The sequence below is a fragment of the Pseudochaenichthys georgianus genome, unplaced genomic scaffold (assembly GCF_902827115.2).
Source record: "Pseudochaenichthys georgianus unplaced genomic scaffold, fPseGeo1.2 scaffold_414_arrow_ctg1, whole genome shotgun sequence".
Classification (NCBI taxonomy): Eukaryota; Metazoa; Chordata; class Actinopteri; order Perciformes; family Channichthyidae; genus Pseudochaenichthys; species Pseudochaenichthys georgianus.
The window spans coordinates 111,149-136,920 of NW_027262979.1; the positions used below are offsets into that span (position 1 = coordinate 111,149).

Below are 25,772 nucleotides of genomic sequence, written 5' to 3' on the forward strand. Positions count from 1 at the left end.
TGTTCAGGTGTATATCAGTATGTAGTGTCTCCACTTTAAAGAGTCCTCTCCTGCTGATGTTCAGGTGTATATCAGTATGTAGTGTCTCTACTTTAAAGAGTCCTCTCCTTCTGATGTTCAGGTGTATATCAGTATGTAGTGTCTCTACTTTAAAGAGTCCTCTCCTGCTGATGTTCAGGTGTATATCAGTATGTAGTGCCTCTACTTTAAAGAGTCCTCTCCTGCTGATGTTCAGGTGTATATCAGTATGTAGTGTCTCTACTTTAAAGAGTCCTCTCCTGCTGATGTTCAGGTGTATATCAGTATGTAGTGTCTCTACTTTAAAGAGTCCTCTCCTGCTGATGTTCAGGTGTATATCAGTATGTAGTGTCTCTACTTTAAAGAGTCCTCTCCTGCTGATGTTCAGGTGTATATCAGTATGTAGTGTCTCTACTTTAAAGAGTCCTCTCCTGCTGATGTTCAAGTGTATATCAGTATGTAGTGTCTCTACTTTAAAGAGTCCTCTCCTGCTGATGTTCAGGTGTATATCAGTATGTAGTGTCTCTACATGTCTCCATGCTTTAATGTTCAAAAAGCTCTTTATTTGTCTCATACTGTCTGTGCTGCAGCACCTCTTTTTACCCTCTGTCTGAAACCAGAGCCCAGTCTGCTCTGATTGGTTAGCTGGCCGGCTCTGTAGTGATTGGTCAACTGCTTGGAGATGTCCCGCCCCTTAGCCTATCACGTACAATGTGTTAGAGCGCTGTTCTGGAAGTCAACAAGGGGAAGGGACAACCCCAAAAATAACCTTGATGTTGAAATATGATGTATAAATGAACGTGCCTTGCCTTACAGTCCAGATTTGATAACAAATTTGAAAGAAAATATAAAACCATTCGAGTTTGGAAGTGCCCGTCCTTAAATTAGATTTATACCCGTTAACCTTTGAAAGCGGGTACTAACGATGTTGTTTTACCCTGAAAACATTCACGAGCTTATATGGATGCATCTCGAGCATAATTTGGACCTCTGAGACCAAACTCAAAGCCGAACCCAGGCGTCCCTTCAGGGGCCCGACGGAAAAACCGAAAAACCAGTTGAGGGATTTCGACAGCGGAGGAAAACCACAAAGCAGTAGCCGTTGTGTCGTGTGGCCATATGTGTGTGTGTACGCACATACATAATACATGTTCACCAGGACAAAGAGTAAGGAACACAACACATGCATTAGTCAGGGGAATGAAGAGGCCCTGCTTATCCTTGGGGGCGCAGGTGTCGTCACCAGAGGCCCCGTAGCATCAGCCTGGAGAGTGGGTGGGTGGCACACAAAGAGAAAAGGCTTTCACTGAAACCCAGCAGAGGTAAACAGGAGAGACACTGGCCTGAAGAGAAGGCTTTGTCTCTGCTCACGCAACAGGACCAATCACAAAAACAGAGGTTCCTTCATATTTCATTCACATGTTTAGTGAGGACGTGAAATACTGACTTTTATTCTTATTTACGTTCTCGCTAAAAACACGCAATAACAAACTGCTCCGTGAGCTTTCTGAGTAAACCGAGTTTCTGTGGTCAGCGTCTAAATATGATCCTTGGCTTGACACCGCAACGCCGGTGCAACAGATGTGATGCTCTGCCACAGAACATTGGAGGTAAACAGCTGTGTGTGTGTGTGTGTGTGTGTGTGTGTGTGTGTGTGTGTGTGTGTGTGTGTGTGTGTGTGTCTGTCTGTAATAGGATTTTAAAGGGCAGAATGAGAGCTAAATGAAATCAGCGGGTCAGGGGCAGAGCGGTTAGCAGCAGACAGTAAACAGGTATCAGTGATTGATGCTATCAGCAGCTAGCTAAGTGTTCACTGGAGGACATGTTGACTGTGTGTGTGTGTGTGTGTGTGTGTGTGTGTGTGTGTGTGTGTGTGTGTGTGTGTGTGTGTGTGTGTGTGTGTGTGTGTGTGTGTGTGTGTGTGTGTGTGTGTGTGTGTGTGTGTGTGTGTGTGAGAGAGAGAGAGAGAGAAAGAGTAAAGGTTTCAGGCAATAATTTACTTATTAAAAGGACTTAAACATTCATGATCTATTTAATATTGAATAATCTATTCTAGCACAATAATATCCTGCATTATATTTGTTAATGGAAATGTGTGTGTGTGTGTGTGTGTGTGGTCTAGCATTACTATCCCTGTGGGGACCTAAATCGGTTTACATAGTCACGTGTGGGGACTGGCCTCCCTTATGGGGACAAATTGGAGGTCCCCATGAGGGGGATCATTAATTTTAGGGTGAAGACTTGGTTAAGGTAAGGATAAGTCTCCAGGAAATGCATGTAAGTCAATGTAATGTCCCCTGAAGTGATGTATACATGGTATGTGTGTGTGTGTGTGTGTGTGTGTGTGTGTGTGTGTGTGTGTGTGTGTGTGTGTGTGTGTGTGTGTGTGTGTTGCAACATGTTTTTTCCCCGGCCGACACAGATAATCGATAACCCCCTGCTTCTCGTGACCGATACCAATAAAATAACTGATAATTGTACTAATTTAATATATTGATTAAAAGTTTCTACCCTGTAGTTTATGCACACAGATGTAAAAGGCTAAGTGGTCGTCAGCAAAGATGGATTATTATTGCTCTGATTTTACTAAATCACATGCCCATAAAAGCGTCTAACATGTGATGTGATGTAATTTACCTGCCCTGTTATATATTCTTCATAAAAAAAAAAAGATGGACTTTTATTAATCCCTCGTGGGGAAATTGTTTCTCTGCATTTGACCCATCATAGTGTTAGGAGCAGTGGGCAGCCATTTTGAACGGCGCCCGGGGAGTAGTGTGGGGAACGGTGCCTTGCTCAGGGACACGTCGGTAGCACTTGGTCTTGCCGGGACTTGAACTGGTGACCTGCCAAGCCAAGTCCCTATCGACTTCGCCACCACCGCCCATTCATGTTGGCTGGTGTTGAACATGAATAAAAGGGCAATGCCTTTAGCGGAGTCTGTTTAACCCTGATGTTGTGTTCGGGTCTCCGTGACCCGTTTCAAGTTCAAATGATATAATAACTACGCTCTAGTGTTTTTCACGGATCAAGGCTTCATGATATCCTCCAGCTTTATAAACACTACACAACTGATTTTGACCATTTTTGCCAAGTCTGAAGGTGTCTAAAAAAAAAAGTGTATAATTTGGTGTTGGGGTCCGGGGAGACCCAGCAGAATTGTTTTGGGTGACTCGAGGTCAAATTTGGCCCAATCAAGATTCATCTTTGACTTAATGTACACAATCTACAGAATAACATATAGAATGAATTGAATGATGAATAAACAGTGGGGTATGAATACACTAGATATCAGCTGTGAGCAGAATGAACAGTGTGTATGAATATGCTAAGATATATAAAGTATGAAAACGGTAAGCAGTATAGTATAAAATATATAGATATTAATTTCATGATGATAAACATTGTGGAACAATGATGAAAAATGGGAATGGATGTGGCGACGTAAAACTGACACAAAACAACAGCCAATGGGAGAGCTTCATCAGCAGCACGTGGTAAAACCCACCAATGAGCGCTCAGCTCGAGATACCAGCGAGTCGTTTCCCATCAAGCATTTCGCTTCCGCAGCCCGTGGAGAGCAACTGCGCCAACTCGCCTCGCCTCGCTCTCAAGGCTGCGGGCGTCTTTGTCCCGCGAGATTTCAAAGTCTCATGTGGGCGAGCCTCCAGATCAAGTCGGACAAAATGACTAACCATCATGCAACCCACGAGCAAGACGTTGATCGCAACTGCGCAGGTCTCGTCTGTCTCAAACAAGCCCGATACCTTTTCACAACATGCACCTGGCCTCCCCTCGCTCTGCCCCCTCCCCCACAGGAACTCCACCTTTCTCAAAGAATATGTACTGAATATGTACAGGATTGTACGGTTATGAATGCATAATAAGTTAGTTATGATAGTTATTGGATGATAGTCTTTTTTTGTGTGTTTTGGACTGAGATAAGTCGTGGGTCAAAATGTACCGGCGACACCATGACCGGGAACAGCTTTCGAACCCAACACGAGGGTTAAGTGAAATGAATCCCTTATACTCTAACTAGAGATGCAAATGATATACCGATTGGTCGTCACATTAATTATCAGCACAAGCCTTAAAGTAATTAACACCTTGACCTCGAGAGGTATAAATAATGCAGCATCGGTTATGAATATATTCTGTATTGATTTAACAGCGATTAATTTATTATGGATTACTCATCCCCCGCTGGTTAGGGTTAGTTTACGAGGTTTAAAAGTCAGGTAAAAACACATAAATCAACAAACAAGAGAAGATCAAAATGTAAAAGGGGAAGAAATACTGAGCGTCAATTAATGAAACCGCAGCTTTAACTGAACGTATGCAACAACGCGTCGAATAAACTCGACCAATGCGCTGCTGGGGAGGAAGAGTGCGGTGTTTTCTGCAGTCTAGAAAAACACTATTGGCACATTTATCTCTGTCATCGGCTCACACGAGAGCAAGAGACCGGAGCATCTGTCTCAATCCGCGCACACACACACACACACACACACACACACACACACACACACACACACACACACACACACACACACACACACCACACACACACACACACACGATGGTCTGCAGGAGCGCCAGACAGACTCCTACAGACATACGTCGCCTCACACAGGACCGGCAGCCCAGTTTATCATCCAAGCTGTTCTCTGCATCCATCCCTCCATCACTGCTGTTAGACACACACACACACACACACACACACACACACACACACACACACACACACACACACACACACACACACACACACACACACACACACACACACACACACACACACACACACACACACACACACACACACACACACACACACACACACACACACACACACACACAACTAAAAAGGATGCATTACACACAATGGACATGTTCTGAAGTGTCCATAGATACCACTAGATATTAATTCAGGACCCATTCATGAAAAACTATTTTTGTTTCTTCTATTTTAATTCATAATTGTGTTTGCGTTCTCTTCCGTCTCTTTGCCGTCTTTTCAACATATGGAGAAACTAAGTCAATACAATTTAAAATTATATTTTTGGGATCATACAAATGTGAAAATAGTGGGAAATTATTCATGAGTTTTTTCAACAATAACCCAAATCTGTGAAGATAAATAAAGTTAAGAGTGTTTAACGTACAGTGTTGACCTTTGAAATGTATTGAGAGTCAAATGCACCTCGAGTGTAAATAAGTGCAGTAAATCTACTTAATTACATTCCAGCTCTGTGTGTGTGTGTGTGTGTGTGTGTGTGTGGAGCATTGAGTGTGTGTATAGCAGACTGTGTGTGTGTGTAGCAGAGATAGAGTGTGTGTGTGCCTGGCTCCGCAGCAGAACCTTATTTAGCTGCAACAATGCATCACAGCAGCAGACCGAGAGAGGAGGCATGCTAAATATTATCCTGGCCGGACGTCATTCTGCCTGGTGACACACACACACACACACACACACACACACACACACACACACACACACACACACACACACACACACACACACACACACACACACACACACACACACACACACACACACACACACACACACACACACACACACACACACACACACACACACACACACACACACACACACACACACACACACACACACTAAATATAGGAGCTGCTACTCGGTGTCATCTTTAATTTTAGGAAGGGAGATAATACAACAGGATGTTTAGATTTGAGCGGTTACGATACGGAGCACCAACACATTATTTTGCAGTATTTTCAAAACCATTACTTTTTTTAAATGCTGCTACTTGTTTGGTTGCCTATCTATTTAATATGCAAGTATTTTGAATGCACTGTCCTTTTGCCTCAATCCAGTTGAATCCAGAATTCAAAATACTCTTCTGTGAAATGTCTCCATGCTTTAATGTACAAGAAGCTTGTTCGTGTTCTCGTCCTAAAGGGAGGAGGGTAGGAGACGGCCTTGTTCAGCTTCTCAATTCTGTCTATACGGTATGTTGCATTTCCTTTCCTGACATCATAGTGAACATATTATCTTTGGAAGGATAAAACAAAACTTTGCAGGACGTCGCTTTTTCCTTATTTCTTCCAACATTTTAAAAACAAAACTTTAATTTGAGTTATCTTGAAAGTATTTATCTCAGAGCGACACACACACACACACACACACACTTTTTCAAAAAAAAACAATAGAGCTGCGGACAAACACGTGCCGACCAATCGAGCGGCGGGAAACTCGGACGTGCACCAATCAGAGGCGCGCGCACTGCCGCGGCGGCCATCTTTAGTAACAGGAGCCAGGGCTGACAAGTTTGGTCTATCATTTTGAGGCCCAGAAATTCCTGCATGTCTGCATACCACAGAAGAGAGGGGGAGCACAAAGGGAAGGAGCAGAGGGACAGAAAGGGAGAGAGGGAGAAGGGAGGGAGGATCTCTCACAAAAGGTGGAGCGACAGGGAAGAGGAATGAGAGAGAGAGAGAAAGTATTTTTTCATTTTAGCTCCGTCTGATGCTTTCTGCAGGCTTTCTCTACACATGACTAGACGTCTAGACATCCCCACCGTGTAGGTAAAAGTATTAACTGCATCCATTCCTCAGAGGGCAGCGAGGCCATCAGTGAGGCGAGGAAGAGGAGGGGGAGGAGGAGGATAGATAGACATACTGAACAGACCTCCTAAATCCTATCCTAACGTTTCTGCTTTGAATCAAAAGTGAAGTATGTCCTGTGAGGTCGTGCAAAGTCTACAACATGTACCTAAGAGCAAAGTGTTCATGAAAGGACGAGGAGATGCACACTCTGGTCTTCTCTACGACTGACATAGAGAGCGGCCATTTTTACTGCAGTCTTATAACTCTGTCACCACTGCAGGAGGCATTCGGGAGAAATACTTTTATATCTGTTCCTGCAAATATATATTGCCACTCAGGCCTTCAGAGGGAAAGTGGAGGGCTTTAGAGGCACACGTGGAGAGGTGGAGAGAAACCACTCGACAGTGTTTGGAGACAGCAGGAGGATCACAGGACGAGAGACTGATGGAAGGGAGACAACATGAGATGAATATTCAGCAAGTAAAGAATAAAGCAGCCCTGCAGATTGTCATATATTCATTTTACTACGTTTTTTAGTTTCTAGTCCGTCTTGTATATTTCAATTAGGTGTAAATACGTCTTATTTTCTTATGTTGTGTTAATGTTTTAATATACCAAAGCAAATTCCTATGCGTAAACGTACCTGGCAATAAACTCGATTCTGATTCTATGTAAGGGTGTCGTTGGAAGATTCATTCGTGAAATCTGAATTTAAATCAAAATGTAAATGCTGAATTTCTTAACAGTAAATTCGAGGGACTTTTTTATAAACTTATAAACACTTTTAAAGGTCCCGTGTCATTGCCATTTCTACTGATCATAATTCCATTGTTGAGGTCGACTAGAATAGATTTATATTGTTCAATTTTCCAAACTCACATCGGTTTCTCACAGCATCTCTGTCTAGTCTGTGTATTCATGTATTCACTCTCTGTCCTACACGGCTTGTTGGAGCCCCCCCCCCCTGTGAGCCCAGTGTGCTCTGATTGGTCGGGACATTGCGAGGCTCGTTGCTGCTGCGAGGAGCGGACAGGTTTCCGGGTCGGCGATACAGCGAGAACAATCTTCAATTGTATAGTCTTAATTAGGATGAATGGACCAATGGTAGTTCGGTATATCGTTAGCCCCCACGTTTAACAATCCAATCCTTTAAATGGCTCTAAAACATGTATAAAATATATAAAAGGATTTCTTGTGTTGTACCAAAATAAATGTGGACTGTGAAGCAAAATGTTTTCTCTTATAAGATTAACTTGTATTAACTACTAAGGGGAAATCCAATGTCCTCTCGGTTAAAGTGCCTTTAGCAAATCGTAAAAGTAAAAACGGTACGTAAGACGAGTGAAAAATAAACACCCTGGAGACACACATCGTTTGTTCGTTTATCACTTCCTGTTTGAGGCCCATTATATCTCCCTGTGTGTCCCTGCTGCTGGGCAGAAAACACCACACACACACACCTGTCCATCGGCACTTCCTGTCGCTGTGCGGCCTCCAGGAATGTGTGTGTGTGTGTGTTCTACCCTGTAGTTATGGCCAGCACATGCCCCATTGGTTTCTGACCTCTGTCCCCCACCCCCATCCTCCACTTACTCACCTCTGACCTGGGGGGGTCGACGCAGGGTCGCATTCTCCCAATAACCCACCCCTCAAGCATAGTGTCACAAGTATGGCCTTACATAGACAGGTCTCTGGGCCGAACCATTACAGCCTGAGCGGGGGTGCTGGTCACCATCAAAGCTCCTTTACTGAGAAGGATCCTCTGTTCCCAGACCCTTCAGGGGAGGGGCCGAGTGTGTGTTATTGTGCTAAAAGAAACCTGCTAGATGGTTCAGGGAAAAGAGGCGCTTCTAGAAAAGCCAAGACGTTCAGCGAAGAGAGCGGAGAGGAATACGGGGAGAAGTCGGATGCAGTGTTGCACAATTCATAGAAATGTTAGCGAAACCGCATAAGGACGAGAGAAACATTTAAACCTCAGGAAGCCGTATCATTTTCAAAGGCTCAATATGTGTTCAAATATCATTTTAAATTAAGTATTATTATCTAAAGACTTAACCCTTAACTACTTTCTTGCATTGTTTTATTCATAACTTTAGACTTTCATAGCCAACAACAACTCAAAGCGTATCAGTATCCCTTGTTGTGAAGCACTTCGAGATTTGTCTTGGCAGATGAGAAGCGCTATATAAATTAAATATATTATTATTATTAACTACGCTTTTGATATCGTGGATTTGACGATAAAGCCTTTTAATCTTGGTGTACTGGTGAGACTGGTCCGTAGCAGCATTACACACGAAGTGGTTTAACGATGGGGGTAAAACATATAACAGAAAAGTATTTAAAAGTTAGTAAAAGCACAAAGTTTTGACCCTTTTTTTCCGGTGTCGCACGAATTATTTGTTCTGTGGTTTTATGTTGCGTCTCTGTATTGTGTCCCCTTGGTATCGAACATAATAAAGTGGATTTTAAGCTCTCACGCCTGGTAGTATTTTCCTTTAAAAGATGCAGGATTTCAAGTGTTCTTTCTTGAGCAAACACACATGGTGAACACATAAAGAAATAATCATTCCCGCGATCTCAATAGTCTCCTTTAACCAGACTATGCTGGAGCTCGGGTCCCAACAATAACAGCACAATAATAACTTCCATATGTACGCTGTCAGATAAGCATGAGCTCCACCCCCCGCGGGAACACACTCCCCGACCTGTGGGAAACCCGCGCTTTCCCAAGAAGGTGATGTAACAACAACATTCTTGAGAACTTGAAACCCGGCCTTCAGACGAAACACCGTGTTGGAGGCTTTCACACCAACGCGGTTCCAGGGCCGGTTCGGAGCTGGAGCCTGACAAAAGCACCGGTGTTTCCCGTTCACACCGCAGTGCCTCTAAGCTCCGGAATCCGGTTCGTTTCAAGCACCGAAAAATTGTCGGTCGAGAAGCAAGAACCGCATACGTCACGCTTACGTCGGAGGGCGAGGTGAACCTGAGCTAACGGAGCATCACATCCTCCGAGCACACTGAAGCTGTGGTTGTGGAGCCTTTCCAGTGAGCCAATGACGCGCAGGGAGACATGTACTCACGCTTTGTTATAAAACTTCTCTTCACTTTGAACTGATGAGTTTGTTATAGTGATTTATAATCAGTTTGGATCAGACTGATGAGCTCGTTCACACCAGGCCGCACATCTTCCATCGTTTCATTGATGTATTAAATGCATAAATACTCCGTTATATTAATATTTACATGTTTAATCTCTATTTACTTCGTTTAAGTTCTTTTTTCTTAATGCCACTTAAAGGGATTGAGAAGTGGGTTGGGGATGTTTTTTGAATAGTTTACACACTAATGCTGCTTTTGTTGAATGTATGTATGTATGTATGTATGTATGTATGTATGTATGAATGTATGTATGTATGTATGAATGTATGTATGTATGTATGTATGTATGTATGTATGAATGTATGTATGTATGAATGTATGTATGTATGTATGTATGAATGTATGTATGTATGTATGTATGTATGAATGTATGTATGTATGTATGTATGTATGTATTGATGCATGTTGTTTACAAGTAGTGTAGTACACTTAATATGGATATATAAACTCTTCCTAAATCATTACAGCTTTTGATATTTTGACCAGCTTTCATTTGTTTTGCAAATAAATCTTCTAAATGACCAAAACTATTCGGACACTTCTGGAAAAATATTGGCAGTAATCAAATACAACTTAAATGTGTTCATGTTACTCAAACACACACCTGTTAGATATCAAAGAACACACACACACACACACGCACACGCACACACACACACACACACCCTTGGGTTTGCAGTTGCTGCAGCGTGCAAAGCGTTTAGTGAAATAAACATTTGCAGCAGGTCGTCGTTCCTGTTAAACGGATCTGCAGAGCTGCGATCAGGGGCGGACTGGCCATCGGGACGTATCCCGATGGGCCGGTATTGAAGTGGGCCGGTCGGATAAATCGCTCGCCCCCCCGTCGACACTTTTCCAGCGGTATCCACTTGAGGTACCGAAGTGGGCCGGTCGAGAGTCCCGGGCTGAGTTGTAGTCCCAGTCCGCCCCTGGCTGTGATCCATCCATCTCACTTCTCTTCCCTTTCATTCTCACATGTAAATTATACCCCCCCCCCCCCCCTCGGCCTCCCCCCGGGGCTCAGGAGCAGGAAGTGTTTTGGACAAAGGCAGGAAGCAATGAGGAAGTCCTTTCAGACTCGTCAGTAACGACCTGCCAACATGCAGCTCACACTCTGACCCTCGCTGGGAAACACACAGCAGACCCTCGCTGCACAGAAGGACTCAATCCATCACCGGCTTAAAGTCTGCTTCTTAACCTCTCCTTGCCCTACGTCTCAAATACACCGCTTTTACCTGGACGTGCAAATACAAAAACTCAAATGTACACTTCATCTAAACACTTCAAATTTGCCTTCTTAATTTGCTGGGTGTCATACACTGTAAGGTGCAAGAGTCCAATGCTTCGACATGAAAAATAAACACTGGTATTAACATCCTGACAGTGTTATGCATACACACATCAGACAATAAATATATACGATAAATACAACATATTTATATATAGATTTGAGTCAGTAACTAAATAAGTAAATTCAGGATTAGAAATGTGTTCAATTGAAGTGCAGTAACTGTAGAAGTGCGCGTCAGTGTTCAACAGTATTCAACTCATGTCTCTAAAAGCCGTATTTTCGTCTCTAAAATATAATTTTCCGTCTCTAAATGCAGTTTCGTCTACAAAAAGCTGTTTGAGTCCACAGATGACTTGACATGTGGTTAAACTCATTGCCCGCCCCCTGATTGGCTAAAGCGTTCGCCACCAGCAGCATGGTGAATTCGGTGCCTTCCCACAATGCCTTCTTTCCCCACCGCTGTGATCCAACCGCCGCCACCTCTCTACAGCCTGGCCTTCCTGAGAGCAGCATGTGTTCTTTAACACATCCCCAGAGCGCGTTGTGAAAGATAAGGACCGTCGTCTCCTTCTCTACACACTGCGGCAACAGCACACACACATCTTGTCGCAGACTTGTGTCCTCAGAAGCCCCCCCATCCTCTCCTCATCTCTACAACCAGCAGCCAATCATAAGCCAGCAGAGTGGGCAGCGTGCTCCACTTGTGCGTACTCCACTTGGCCCTGTGTGTGAGTGTGTGTGTGTCTGTTGTGCACATGTCCATCTGAATGTGTACTGTTACAGTTGTGTGTGTGTGTGTGTGTGTGTGTGTGTGTGTGTGTGTGTGTGTGTGTGTGTGTGTGTGTGTGTGTGTGTGTGTGTGTGTGTGTGTTGGAGCAGGAAGTGGGAGTGCCCGTCCATTGATCAGCTGGAGGAAAGAGAGTTTTACAGATGTCCCCGGGGCGCCTGGCTAGCACTGCACACATTGAGAGAAACACACACACACACACACACACACAACTGATGCCAGCGTATCAAAGTTAATTTGGGTTTGTGAACAAGGATGCAAGGCGCCAGGAAGTAAAACACAAGAGCACAGTGACTAACTCTGCCTCTCCATCTGTCGGTTTCTATCACTGCTTCTCCCTTTTAAGATATCCATAGTGATTCAAACACCAGTGTGTGTGTGTGTGTGTGTGTGTGTGTGTGTGTGTGTGTGTGTGTGTGTGTGTGTGTGTGTGTGTGTGTGTGTTTAACCACCACAAATGGACAGCATTAAAGAGGCGCTTGTCTATGGGAATGAAACAGGACAGACGAGGACGCTGTGTGTGTTCTGAGTGTGTGTGTGTGTGTGTGTGTGTGTGTGTGTGTGTGTGTGTGTGTGTGTGTGTGTGTGTGTGTGTGTGTGTGTGTGTGTGTGTGTGTGTGTGTGTGTGTGTGTGTGTGTGAGTGTGAGTGAGTGTATCACTATCAGGATCACATCACTTGTAATTCACTTTGCTCCTGACCTGGAGCTGAGGAGGAAATTGGAAACAATTAAAATACTATCATCGGAGTGTGTGTGCTCTACTTTCCCTTTTTAACTGAGCACAAGGAAGTGAACCGGCTCACCGTCGAGACTGAATGCTTTAATCAGAACGCATGACCGTTTCCAAGACGATCAGGGCAAATTAATGTAATTCAAAATACTAATGTGATCCTAACCGCAAAACAAATAATTTTGGTTGCATAAGTATAGTCCTTCTGTGAACTTAAGAATACAATTGTTTCCGTTTTTGACCGTTTATTATCTTAAAATAAAAGATAAATAAAAAAATACGTTTAAATAATCATTATAAAGTTTAACAAAAAGTGTATAAAATATTAAAAAACAATACAAATGTTTATATAAACATTAGTTGAAGTAAGAATATGAAATTCAAAGATAAAATAAATGTATTTATAGAAAACACGTATACATGAGAATGTTCAATACAACATTAACATTTAATAAAATAAATACAAATATTTGATATTTAAAAAAAACAGATTATTAAAATGTCCAAGAAGTATACAATTCGATAAAATAAAATATTGAAAAGTTAAAGTAAGAATAAAATGTAACTTATGTATATTACAATATACAGTCATGTATAAGTATGAATCAGGTATTATCGCTGAATGGCACAGTGGTAAAATAAGTCCTATAGTGCCATTGACTCACATGTAATACATCACGTTATCACTAACACCTACGCTGGATGACGTGTCTACCCGGAAGGAAGCTGCTGGTTCCCTCGACAAAAAAGCAACGGGTTTCTCCATAGGATTTTGGAAAATAGCTTGAAATAAGTTCTGTAGAAAACGAAGCTGTTTGATAAATAAACGTTTTGTTCAGCCGGATCATCTCCACATGTCTACCCTACTTTCATCATTTTCGAATCATAAATCTAATCGCCAGAAGCAACATGCTAACGTTACGCTATAAACGAACTACAGCCGAGTGCAGCAGGGTCGCACGACTTCAACGTCGCGGCAACTTAAGATCCATATTCAAACATTGTAGTGCCAGGAAAAGGGAGTCGGAGGCGGTGTATTAAGAACAGAGTTCCAATCTTTATTATCCATTAATCATAGAGAGGTTAACACATCAACTGCTCTGCTTGACGATCTAGCAGGAATGGGTGCTAACGCTACAGGTGTTCCCACTAAAGGGTCCGTGTGGCAACACAATAAGAGAGGTGAATTATGTCCAATAACGTGTCACCACACAAGCCCCCCCAGAATTCACGTGTAAACAAAATCCGTATGGCGGGGAGGAACAATCCGCCTGCCCCCACGAGACCTGCGCACCGGAGTCGGTACAGCGACCTCCGCCCGTGCGGCCCCTGACAGAGGAGGGACCGGAACAGATTCTAAATGGAGTGTTTACGTGTTCGGCGTAATGACGTACAACGGCCTGGACAACTTCTGTAGTCCTATTCAGCCACTTGTTCACAACCATCGTTTTTCAGACACGTGAACTCTTCAGAAATGTCGGAACAAAACGTGATCCGTCTCTTCAATGCGTCTCAACCACAGACCTTATTTCCAGATATTCTCCAAAACTCTACGGAGAGATCCCATTGGCTCTGAGACAGGGAACAGGAAGTGGTGAAATGCTAACTCACTTCCGGGTTTTAGGACTCGTTCCTGGAACACTCTATTACCAGTGTTCGGTGCTTTCCTCTAACTGTGTAGAAGTCATTCAGTTTACTGTAAACCAGCTCCCGCTTCCAGGCCGTGAAGGAAGTAGGATAGTGTTTCTGGCTCGTGTCGCCTTTCACTGAGAAAAAGCATCTGTGCCAGAGTTCAAGTGGCCTCACGCCTTTTCGGAAAAAAACAGTTGACACGTGAAATGAATGTGCTAATATGCCCTTAAGGGATTACTCTGCACTTTCATTTCGTCCTCGAGGCATGAACTTCCTCCTCCGCTGTGACTCCATATCAGAGTAAAGGTTGTTGCTGCAAGCGTCACGTTTAATGAAGCGTTTCACCGAGCACACTGCCAGTATCTAACTCTGTGACCATGCCAACTGAATGCTCATGTGGACGTTTATAGTTTACAATATGTACATTATATATATTATTATTTACAGGCCAGACAGAGCAGATAGTACTGAGTGTAAAAGTAGGGCTGAATTGTGAAAGGCCCTGTTTTGCTTTTGAGGGTTTTCTCTTTCCTGTAGTGGGGTATATAGGTTTTGGTGCATGTAAATGGTCTGCAGAGGCTAACATCCCAAAGGGAGTGTGTGGGAGAGAAACTAAATAGTGAGATGTACATGCAATAAACCTATAAAACATTACAAAAAGCATAATAGGGCCCCTTTAACTGGCAGAAAACGACTTAATTTGAAATATACCCCACCATATTTGGATATTTTGTTTGTCTCTTCTGTTTGTACAGTTAGTTCAACGCATTGTAAATGTCCTTATAAGATATTCCGTTCCCATCCAGAGGCCAGTTCAGAGAGCAGCAGTCTGACGGTCACAGAGCCTCGCTGAATGACGCACGTCGATCCATTTAGAGCAACCACCGGTTCAACCTGTGCTGCCGTGACGCTCGGAAAGTGTGTGTGTGTGTGTGTGTGTGAAAGCTGCAGCTTAGCCGTGTGGAGAGGGAGATGCTATGTGTTCCCCTGAGTGTTCTGTGCCCCTTAGCCCCGATAAATTTGATTCCCTGTCTTATGTAATATAATTTGTTGAACCAAATAAAGTATTCAAATGTGTGTGTGTGTGTGATTTTCATCGTTCCTTCAGGATGTTTTGTCTTCTATCATTTGTTTAATATTATAATTGTTTGGAGTAAGACGGCATGGTCTTCTTCTGCGTCCTTTATCCCTGGCCTGCGATAAATAAGAAGTATAAAAAGTAATATCTCCTCTCCTTGGAAATCACTGTTTCTGGGCGTTTTTTTCTCCTGTCACATCTCCTCACTGCGGCCTCGTTCTTCACCACACTATATACGTCCTATGAGCCCTGCACCTCTGCGGAAACAGGTGGCGACTAAAAACTGTACCATAAATATCACGTTAAAAATGTCATGAATCCATAAAAAAAAAAAAAACACAAGTCATTATTTTACAAAAACAGGAATGAAAATAGAATCTATATATAAAACATTTCCCCAGGATCCCACAAGTGTTACCGATAGTGTTGAGAAGCAGGGGCTCCACATATGGAAGTATTTATATTTTTACAGCCTCTACTTACAGCCTCTCCTCCGCTGTGTAAACAACCTGCTGTCAGTCGGAGTTTCACTCAACCCCTGTCATGTGACTCTTTGGCCGAGTCATTTAGGGCTTCCCAGTTGTTCAGAGGAGAGATGTTTTCAACAGCATTTGGTGACTGCATCAATATTAAATAGAACATGTAGAATAAAGTGTTTTTTAGAGAAATGTCATGACTTGTTTATCAGAAAAGAAAAATGTAATTCCCTCCTACTTATTAACCAAACCGCTCAAGCTAACATTATCAGTATTTCAAGTATGTCAGCTCACAATCTACGTCAATTTACCCCTCTTTGATGCATCGTGTGCAAACATCTGGTGAGAGGTTGCATGTCTTTGAGAGCAGGAGCCACTGATCCATTAACCTCAACGAGCCAGGAGGTATTTTAACACATGTAGCTAAAATTAGGGCTGCATGATAACGGACATTTTATTCAAATCGCAATATGCGCTCGGCCAGGGGGGTAAAACTCAAACACACAGTGGGTTAAAATAAAAAAATGCGTACTAGTGGAGGGCCGGACTGGTTCAACGTTTATTGCAGAACTTATTGAAATGAACTTATTGCACATATTAAACCTGGAACTAACAAAGTTTAAACTATTGCCTATAAAAACAACATTAAATATCAGTTGCATTCATTTCTCATGGCTCGATCTGCAGCTTTTCCAGAGTCATTTCTTATGAGTACATTTCCCCACAGGCCAACAACAGCTTCAACAAAACTAGTTCCCTCAAAGAGAAAACCAAACATGGCCTGTTGTCGTGAGAGAAAGTGCAGAAGGAAGCATCCATTGAACTCAGTGTGCTGCTCTGATGCTAGCTCAGACACTTGGCGTCTCATCTTGAGTGCAAGGTCATCAATGTTTGGGCTCAGGCTCTGAGCGGAGGAGACCCTCAGGATGGAGGGAAGGTGTGCGTGCAATATACCGGCGGGCCAGATCTAATAGCAATTAGAAATTATCCTGCGGGCCGAAATTAAATCCACCAAGGCCCTGATTTGGCCCCCGGGCCTTGAGTTTGACACATGTGCCCTAGGGCAATATCAAAATTGCAGGATACACAATATTTGTTAAGGGTAAATATGTGTAAGTATTGTTCCAACAGCAGAGATATCCCGCCCTACAAACTTCATTATATAGACTTGTATATTCACTATAAACGTTTCCTTTTGGAACAGATGCTCTTAAAGAAACACAGCATAGATAATTATGATTTAAAATTAACCTCTCCAATATTGTGCATCATATCGCAATTGCAAAATCAGTCAAAGTAATCGAAATTCATTATTGTATTATAACACCAGTTGCACTAGTGGTTGCATATTTTGTATATGTTCCTCAATATTCATCCTTCACTAGGAAGTACATATTTGTATTCTGTTTTGCATCGGGTTATTCAGGCTTGTGTTAAAGTAGTTGTAGTTAAAGTTGAGTAGTTAGTCACTACTCAAAAACATTTATTCTGGTTCTGTCCTCTTAAGAAAACTTGAAGGATTCCAGTGCATTGAGGCTTTTTTTCGAATATTTAATGCCTTGAAAAAATAAATAAAGCCGACTCCCATCCTTGATCGATGCACTCTGCTGTCCCGAGAAAAAAGAACGCAACCATCAACAACAACAAAGTGACAGCTTGAAAACTGCAGCAGCCTGAGAGCACTCGACAACACGACAGACGTGCCACAGACACACAGGCCGTTTCTCAATCTCGAGGATTCTGGCTTCCAAGCCAATATTTCAAGGATGCTACGTCATCGAGTGCCGCCGAAGGACTGTTCCAATCTCCAGCATACTTGGAATTCCACTGAGGCCGCGTCCTTGGTTTGGGGGTAATTTCGAGGCTGCACATGGGTAGACTTCGCGTCCTTAAAATCCCCACAATGCTTTGCGCACGGACCAATTTCAAAAACCCTTGCGGAGAATGGCTGAACCGACGCAGCACACATTGAAATGTAAGTATGTAGTGGCGTAGAACACGTGTTGGTAAATATGTTACTTTGTTTTCACCAAACATGTGTTCCGTGAAAGTAAAGCAAGTTCATAATTAGATAGACATCGTGACGTATTTATTTTCGGTACAGTTTGTGTTGAAACCGTTAGAGAGTGGCACACTTGTTAGCCTGTTCCATTCTTCTTCGTTTTCCAAAGCCGTGGCTTGGAAGCATACTGGCTTCGTTTCTGAAGGAAGTGACTTGGAAGTACGCGACGACCAAGCCAGCATCCTCGCGATTGAGAAACACCCACACACACACACACGCACGCGTAGGAACTGAGAAAATGACAATGAACGTCAGATCTCTCAAGGCAGTTTGGCCAACAAGTTACTTAAGGGCCCTGCACAGTTAAACCTGACATGTCCTGGTGCGCACACACACACACACACACACACACACACACACACACACACACACACACACACACACACACACACACACACACACACACACACACACACACACACACACACACACACACACACACACACACACACACACACACACACACACACACCACACACACACACACACACACACACACACACACACACACACACACACACACACACAGTTTTCCTGCTTGTAAGGAGCATGAGTAAGATCAGAGGAATGCAGGCTCTCCTTGGCTCTAACCTAAGGCGAGTGGAACCCTGTTAAAAACACAACAAAAACTACGCCGCAGTTTCCACTCACACATAAACTTTTATGCTCCATCTAATGTACACACACACAGTAAATGCATGTGTGTGTGATATGTGTGTGTCCAGGTGCGTGTCCCCGCTGGAGGTGAGGGCCGCGGTTTGACTTGTTGTTTCCCTGCAGAAGCAAATTGAGCCCTGGATCCGAGCTGTTTCTACATCAGGATGATATGCTTATTTAAAATTTGCTTTATTACAAGGCTTTGTTTGCCATGTACACGATAGCTGTAGCTAGAGATGTCCCGATCACGTGATCGGATCGGGACATCTCTAGCTGTAGTGTAGTTCTGGCAATGAAATCTAAAGTCTCAGGCTCCTCCAACAATGCATATGTGTAATATGGTGAACAGAAAAGAAAGAAATAACAAAATGGAAGAATACAAAGTGCAGTAAACATTATGGTGAAAGTATGTTACAGGAAAAAGAAAAGAAAATGCATAGAATAAAAAAACTTAAATAATGGACAGCTGAAAATATACATATGGTGTATTAATATATACATATGTGGATAGATGGGATGAACAGATGTCCAAAGGAACAGTGTATAATACGTTTATTTCACTAAATGTCACTATTTTATCTTACTATTATTGATATTCTATTTAAGTATTACTTCTTAGGCATGTTTTACTTAATTTTTTCATCACTCTATAGTGTGTGTGTGTGTGTGTGTGTGTGTGTGTGTGTGTGTGTGTGTGTGTGTGTGTGTGTGTGTGTGTGTGTGTGTGTGTGTGTGTGTGTGTGTCCTCCCTGGGGGCAGACAGCATTGCATCATGTTCTAGAAATGGCTCCCGCTTCGACACACACTCCTGACTGAAGTGAAGTCACATGACCCGCTGCTGCTCGTCATACCTGTGGCCCCCCGGCCCCTCCCAAACTCAGGAGACATGAACACACACGCACAACAGCTCGTTTGCACACACTCGGTCCACATTCTTTTTTCTTTTAATGGTCGGGAGGTTTCTCTTTGAAATCAGCGCCAGGAGTAATCGAGCGTCTCAACGCAGGAGGAAAACCTGTTAGTGAGGCGAATTACCAAAGTGATTAAAGAGGAAACGGAGCATGCGGGGACAGTGGGAATACAAGGAGAAGTGGGTGTGTTGCTAGTGTTGGAAATTAAATGCAAATTTGGGGAGTGACTATTGTCTGAGAAACTAAAATATTGGTACATTTTTCACAACTTTGGGGCCCTTTTAAGCAATAGGAAATGCGCCAACATTAAATGTCTTCTTCCAGTAATCACCACCTTCAAAATGAGTACCGTACTTTTCGGACTACAAACCGCGACTTTTTCCCCCATTTTTTTTGTACAGCTAACGGCCACTAGGGAACCTCCTAAATCTATGGATGTTACAGGTAAAATTCAATAGAGTCTGGCTGCAGACCGCAGCAAGGAGGCGGATCCTATAGGGGCGTTTCCTATAGTGAACGACGGGAGCCGGCTCTCGCCCGCGAACGAGCCGTTTTTTGTTTTGTTTTTGCGGAGGGATCTAGATCGGCATGAAGGCACATTATGCGATGTGCAATGTGGACATTATCCCGCTTATTACACACGGCCACATTCTCAACAAAGTAACGACATGACTCCCAATAATAATTGAAATGCTTTTATGGATTTAGAAAAAGATTTTATTGATTTAAAAAATAGTTTTTTGTATTGATTTAAATTGACATGCATCCGCTAAGAAAAGTAGTCCGTTGTAGTGTTGTCACGATACCAACATTTTGGTTTCGATACCGATACCAAGTCAAGAATTGCGATTCCGATTCTTTTTCGATACTTTTCTTAAAAAAAGGGAAACACGGAATATCGGCTTTAAAGTTAGGAATAACAGATGATTTTAGCAGTCAGAACAACTAAAGCAGCAGTGTTACTAAGAACAGAAACCCCAAAGAGTCACATCTAATATAAATATATATAAAAGCATTTATTTTAATTGTGTAGCAGTGAGTTTATAATTTTGGCAGCACTGTTGAGCATTTTGAAAATGTATTTTCATGCCTCTGTGCAAGGCTTAGTCTTTCTATCTTTATAGCCCGTGGTGTAAAGTAACTAAGTTCATAAACTCAAGTACTACTTGGGTACAATTTTGAGATACTTGTACTTTATTTAAGTATTTCAATGTTTCTTTTGCTACTTTGTACTTCTAGTCCACTACGGTTCAGAGGTACATGGTGTACTTTTCCTCCACTACATATATTTAATACCTTTAGTTACTTCACAGATGTGGAGGAATGATGTGAAATATAACCAAGTGTTAAATCAGACTTTAGTTCCACCTGGAGTAAATCCACCAGCTGCCCTGCAGTCTACAAAGCCATTCAGACTAGCTGCACCTTCACCAGCTTTGAGAACACTTTCATGATCAATCATTATAAAACATATCATATATATTATTCTGAAATGGACCAATCTGCACAATGACTACTTTTACTGTCGCTACTTTAATACTTTTACTTGAGGAACATTTTGAATGCAGTACTTTTACTGTAACAGAGTATTCCTACACTCTGGTGCTTCTAGTACAAGACCTGAGCACTTCTACTTTTACTGTCGCTACTTTAACTATATGTTGATGATAATAATGTTGTACTTTTATTTGAGGAACATTTTGATTGCAGGATTGTTCCTACATTCTGGTACTTCTACTTTAACTCAAGTACAAGACCTGGGTACTTCTACTTTTACTCAAGTACAAGATATATACTTATACCACCTCCGTTTATAGCCTATGAAAAAAACTAATAGAAAACGAAGGCTAAAGCTAACGTTAGCAGATAGTGATGCTAGTTTGCTAGTTAAGTTTGCTCAACGATAATATTGCGACAGAAACACTTTTTAGTGCACATCACGCTCTGCTGCTCCGACAGGGGGCTCTGCTCTGAACACCTGAACGGCCCGTTCACAGACTTCTGGCGTCTTTTTTGTCAACAAGCCGAGGCGCAGCGGCAGTTGCACTCCCACTTGCAGCCATGCTTCTCGTTTTCTCACATGCTCTGGCAGCTAGCGCGTGGCCGCGTGCACGAGAGAGGGGAGGGACTTAGAACGTGCTTGAGAGGAGCGGGACTGCAGGCACGGCTGCAGTGCAGGGAGTGGAAGCAGAGTGCTGAACACACACACACGGAGTACTTTTCCCCGTCATTCTTAAAGTACCGATACTAATGAAACGGAGGAATCGTACCGTTTTTAACGGCAGGGTATCGCGCCAAAGTAAAAGTGGAACCGAGAGACAGAACGAGAGCAAGACAGACGGACAATTTAGCTGCTGCGGCTTATATGGAGGTGCGCTTTATAGTCCGAAAAGTACGGTAATTAAAAAGTGTACTACAGCTGTCTCAAAATGTTTCAACGTGTGCAAACATCTGAATGTGTGAGATATATATTACGCATTTGTTCATAGATAATCCTAAAGATAACTCCATGCTTTATTTCACCCCAAATGTAGCCTTGCAGAAGCTGCTCATACTTCACCTATTAAACAAATTGAATGATTTACACAAGATTGGAACTGTAAGTCAAGACATTGTATGTATACGTACAGGACAGGGACACACTAAAATAAAAGTATTTCCTGTATTTCGTCCCCGACTGTGATCTCTGGCAGGAAGTGGAGGAGCCAGCGTTATGTGCGGCTGCAACAGTCGCTGTTAAAGTATAAACATGGCCGAGGTCGCTGCGCTTTGAACGTTAGCCCTTCAGTCAGAAGCAGAGGAGAACAAAAAACAACACAAGCTATAATCGCCTTGGAAAAATAATAAGCATTCTCTCCATGCGTCTCACAATAGAAGCCTCTCTGTGTTTATGGGAGGAACGACTGACCGGCCGACACACTGGCTGCAGCCGAGCAAACCCACAGCTTGTTTGAGAAAAATATGAAAAATGTTTAACAAACAATGTGCTTTACTGTGTTCCTGTCAACCAAATCCCTCCTTCATCACATCCCTTATTAGTGTAGTTTGCAACCCGGATATGTTGAGTACCCCAAAGTTGTAAAGTACGGGTCCCAAGCACATAGAAACTGCCTGATGCTAACTTGCATATGCACGATTAGCATAAGCATAGCACTAATGGCCTTATAGACTATGTGGACTATAATTAAAAATGGCTTGGCTTGGTCAGTTTTGGAGTGGTTATGGGGAGTTATGAGGATGCCGAGTCCATTTCTGACATTCTCAGGATCAAAAATGGCAGTTTTAACCAGAAAGCGGTCATATTTGTACTCTCGGTGGGCTGATTTTGACTACAATGAGTAGTGTTGCGAACATTGGATATAGAGAGCACAAGATGAAAATTATTATCTCTACTGTGAACAATAATTTTTCAAATAGGCAATATGTCCAATCCAATTGATCCAGAGTCCCATAAATCTTCCAAATCAACCCAAAATATATCAAAATCAGCCCCACCAAGAGCATACATGTTGGTATTTTCTGGTTATAACTGGCAAGAAAATGTCAGAAATGGATGTAGCATCCTCACTGACCACCAATCCAAAATTGTCCTAATAGGTCCAGCCATTTTTGTAATATTTTCTTCATATGCTAAATAATGCTAATTAACGCTACTTATAGTAATGGTGCAAATTGCCCAACATATGCAAGTGAGCATCTGGCAGTTTTGATATGCTGGGGGCCCCGACTACACATTTCTATCATAACACTTTGTGGTACTCAACATTTCTAGGTTCACAAATAGGTGCAACGGTTCACAGAAGTCACGGTTCGGTTCGTACCTCGGTTTGGGGGTCACGGTTCGGTACAACAAGAAAAAGCAAAAAAAAGTCCGAAATGCATAATTCCAGGTTTGTTGTTATTTATTTTTTAACAGTAGTGCAAGTTTCAGTTTAAAAATAAGGAACTCTGACATTTTTAATAATTAACTGTATTAAACAGTTAAAAACAAACCATACACACTCAGATGGCCATATTATCTATAATGGCTGATGTCAAACAAAAAGGTTTCATCAAGCTGTAAAACTAGAAAGAACGTCTTGAAAATATTACATCATAAATAATAAGCCAAAAGCTTCAGTTATTTATTTTGGTCTCTCGGCTCTCATGTCTATTGGTTTATTAAAAACAGCAGGGATCAGCTGTTGAACTGCTGTTGTCTTTTGCCGGGCTCCGGTGAGTGGCAAATCTGGGTGATGCCTTCTGATGTGATTTAGCATGTTTGGCGTGTGTTACCATTAGCATACCGCACCGCTGTCGAACAACGCCGACACACCGTCCTCGTCCGATCCACCACTCGCACACCTCATCGTTATTGTAGTCCACAGAGAACCCGAAATGTTCCCACACAGCTTGATTTAAAAGAAGCAGGTGGGTTCTAGCTCCTGAGTGTTATCTGAAATCGCCATACTAACTTTTCTTCTTCTTGTATTTTGTTCGTTTTGTTGTTGTTTCTTCTTGTTCTTCATTTGTTGTTTAAGGGCGGCTGGCAAACAGCTTTTAGGCGCAATACCGCCCCCTGGATTATAAATAGTGTAGTGGATACTGCCCTGAATTACTTTTTTCCCACTCGTAAAAAAAAGGCGTATTCGTCGTGTACCGAACCGTGACAAATATGGATACCGTTACACCCCTATAGACAATATTATTCTACCTTTTCACTTCCCTGTGAGTCATTTCCAGCAGATCCTATAATCACAGATCACTTTCCCACGATGCTCCAGTCAATGAATGCTAATCAGAGGGACCCCCGCCTGCTGATATGAGGAGCAGCCCTCCACATCGCAGAAATCATTACAGAAACCATTTGCCATGAAAACAGCGGTCGTCTAAATTGATTTCTGGGAGGAAAGAACATCTCCAGTGCATATTATCATTATGTGTCTCAATGGACCGTTTTACAATGTGATGGATTCTGGAAAAGGCGCTACGCTATCATGTGTGCACGTAACAGCCAGTCAATATGGAGATTTCCACACACGGCGTTACAGTTAAACAGAGAGTATCCGACCGGGTTAACACCTCACGACAAACGACTCTCTAATCAGATGACGGAGACATTTGACACAACTGCTGCCGATGTAAACAGGAAGTAAAATGACACTCATGGAGTCAGTTAGTTAGAACTGTGGGGATGTAACTCAAGCCTTGGTTTGTACCCTGTATTATTTGACATTGTGACAAATTGGATTTATTAAAACGTTTGCAGGATAAGCAATTAGCAGTTCCTGTTTGCAATGAACCCAGGGGTGTAAAGGTCACTCTCAACAAGTGACTTTGATACTAAGGAGGCTGTGGCTCAGTGGATAGTATGATGGACTTCGAATCAGGGGATAGCAAGTTCGAGTCCCACTGCAGTCAGCATGTCGTTGTTGTCCTGTGGGGATTGTCAACAGTACTGAATCTATGTTAGTCGCTTAGGATAAAAGCGACATTTAATGTAAAGGAAACCATAATCATATCTGATACTCTCAGACAGGCTTTGTAGTTATAAGAACAGTATGTTTAGGACTTTCGAAGAGCATGTGTCCAAATGTGCGTCTTTGATACATTTTTGTTCCAAAGACGGCAGAGTTAACGAAATCCAAAGATATTAGAAAAAGCACAAAATGACGCCACTCTAGTTATTGGAGGAGACGCTTGTTTTTCGGAACGCAGCTTATAGACGGGAACTATCGTAACAAAGAACGAAAAAAGACAATTTGCTTGATTTTAATTAGCCGAGCAAACACTGGATGTTGCTGTCGGTCGTACTTTTATCTCCATACACTTCCTCCTCGCTGTCAGACTAAGCCTTGTCAGCTCGTCCATACAACGTGTGAGAGTATCCGGTATTACCGAAATACCGGTTACTGGTGGCTACCGTACCGAAATCAGATCCGGTTTCGATACTTTTTTAATTTTAATTTTAAAAGTGGTGTCCGTGGCCCGTGATGGCGGGTGTTATAAATTAGATTGCATCGTCGTTTTTCTTCATATTTTATGCATTTTTCATTGTTTGTTCAATACTAGAAAGGTAAAAGTCCCACAAATGAACTGTGATGGGATTTGTTTTCTCTCACCAGTGAAGGCACATTTTAAAGATGAGATTTGTTTGTTTGTGCAATGCCGAGATCTCATGACCATTATTCTATTATGTATTTGTTCTCTAGTCGAATCTCAGGTTTAACATTAATTATAACGGTCTGTTTGCGTTGACAAGATGTGCTATTCACGCGGCACACCTGATGGCGGGTGATATTGATAAGATATTAAGATAAGATATTCCATAATCGGTTTTCTTCACATTTTTTATGTATTTTTCATTGTTCGTTCAGTACTAAAAGGTCCAAGAAGTC

The 25,772-nt window shown here is 42.4% G+C and overlaps 1 protein-coding gene across 1 annotated transcript in view; it reads right to left on the bottom strand.

The window, feature by feature from the left end:
* LOC117442348 (insulin receptor-like) overlaps nucleotides 1-25,772 on the bottom strand; it is a 125,169-nt gene that overhangs the window by 58,009 nt on the left and 41,388 nt on the right.